Source organism: Camellia sinensis, unplaced genomic scaffold, assembly GCF_055761805.1.
Source record: "Camellia sinensis isolate YWXY unplaced genomic scaffold, ASM5576180v1 Unanchor228, whole genome shotgun sequence".
In the NCBI taxonomy this organism is placed as follows: Eukaryota; Viridiplantae; Streptophyta; class Magnoliopsida; order Ericales; family Theaceae; genus Camellia; species Camellia sinensis.
Genome location: NW_028129108.1, coordinates 22501 through 25000, shown reverse-complemented (window position 1 = coordinate 25000; position 2500 = coordinate 22501).

The window sequence follows — 2500 nt, the reverse complement described above, 5'->3', positions numbered from 1 at the left end:
CTTTATTTTCATCAAAAATCGACTCCAATTTTTGACCTTGTTCCCATTGCAAAATATTGGATTTCTATTCACATCATGCTTAGTCTTTGAATTGAAACAAATTAGAATTCTCAATTCTCTACGACATCTAGACGATAAAATATTTTCAGGAACAAGCAAATCATAATGATTTTTTTTCTATTTCCGGTTATCCTTTGATGATGCCTTGAAATGGATTCATCAAAATCCTTATCCTTCTTATCAACATATCTTTGTTCTCGGTATCTTTGATTAGTTTGATGCCTACTCGTATGAACTAATGAAATACCTATGGTTTGATACATAATAAACTGTCCCATCATTTTTTACAGACAGACGAAGGGGTTCGATAATTAATATCCCCCTTTTCATCAATTCTGTAAGAGTTAAATTCTTCTGAATCAGCATTATATCCAGATTCATTTCTCTCCTTTGAATAGAGGATATAGTAATTTTTCTTGGATTTCTCAGTCTAAGCAGGAGACAATATACTTTGATATTATTGATCATTCTTTGATTCAAAGCATTATCCCATCTCAATTGAAAAAGTAAATACTTTTTCAGGAAGAAATCTAGTTCTGCTTCGGTATTGCTCTTGTATTGTTTTTTCTTTTTACGGTTTTTCATGTTTGATTCTGAATAATCTTCTTCAATATCTTTTTGTTCGGTTGAGGGAACAGATACAAGATTTACTTGGTTTTGTGCATTTGATCTAAGATCTCTTTGGCCTGCAGATTCTTTTTCTTTTTTATTTTTATTCTTTAATTCCATTTTTTTTTTTTCATTCGAGGGTATAACCCCCTTTTGCTTTCTATTGATGTTTTATTTTCACTACCATTTTCATTTATATTAAAAAAAGTAATTTGCTTGGTATAAACCACGGTTTCATTTTATATGCATTATAAAGTAGTACAAATTCTGGGAAGAACCAAAGTTTCAGATTCGATATAGGACGACTTAGTATTTCTTCATTCATTCCCCATCCAATCAAAAAATATTTTTTTTTGATTGGGTGAATTGATTTCTTGATCCTGAGGAATCGTAAGATAAAAAAGATCTTTTTTATCAATTTTATCAATTATTTGATAATTATTAGTCCCGGTTTTAGTATTTTTATTCTTGTTGGTATCGATCTTGATCCAGGCCTCAATATCGATTTTCTTTTTAAGACAAAAATGGAGAATTTTCCAATCAAAATATTTTCGATCCGGATTTTTTTCCATATACATAATATCACTTTTTCCTAAATAATTTTTGATAGGGATATCCCCTAGTATATCAAAAAATTTGCCCTTATGTTTATGTGTGTTGTAATTATAAAAACTCTCTCGATTCTTATTTACTTGGAATGGTGATCCATAAATATATGGGTCCCTCTTATTTTCATAATTAATAGATCTATAAGATAAAAGATTATATCTATAGTATTTTTGAAAATTCTCATTTTGATTTGGTAATGAATATACTTCGTAATCGTTTTGTTTTTTGTAATGAATTAATAGGTCTTTTTCATATGAATTCTCTTTGTTTAAATCTTGATTTTGAATTGTACGACATTTATTGATTCTATTTTTCCATTTTGCTGCTATTAATCTAGACCATCTAATCTGAGATAAATGGTATTGATAATGACCTCTTAACCAGTTTTTCCATTGATTTATTCCAGAATTCCGAAGTTTCTTATGTCTTAATTCATAATGAATTATTCCTTGTTTTCCAAAATAATCTTTATTGAAGTCTTAAGAAAAAAAGACGTTCCGTGATATTGAAGAATAGATCTTAACTTATACAAGTTAAGAACTTGTGTTTGTGATATTTTGTAAAATACATATGCTTGTGACAAGGAGGATAAGTCAAAAAAATTCTGTGAATTCTTATTACTAATATTATAAAGTGACTTTTTTATAGTCGAAATAAAATTCATTTTATTTTGATTTGTTTTATTAATTCTTTTTTTATTTTTTTTATTATTGTAAATGGATTTATCAATCATTTTTTTTGTTGATTCAACAAAAAGTTGTATATTAATTCTGGGAATATTAATAATAGATAGAAGGATATCTGCGTATATCCTTTCAGTGAAAAATTTTATAAAATAATGTAATTTACGGATTAATCGAGTATTTCTTCTTTTTAATATTTGCCAATTTGGTGATTCCAATCTTTTAGCATTATAACTTGTTTTATTAGGACTATCATTTATTTCTGGAGTCACTTTTTTTTTATTTTTGTAATTCTTTTTATTTGATTTCTGATTGTGCTTGTTCTATCAGTCAGATCTTTCATTTTTTTTTCTGTCAGTAAAAAATTTGTCCAATATGTAGATTGAATTCGACTAAAGGATTTATGAATTATATGATTGCGGGTTATAGAATCTTTTTCTTTTTTTTTTTTAGTTTCGCTTGATTTATATATTTCTCTCAATCTAAATAATAGAATTGGATTTACTTTTGAGAGTTCTTTTTTTATTTTTTTTAAAAAC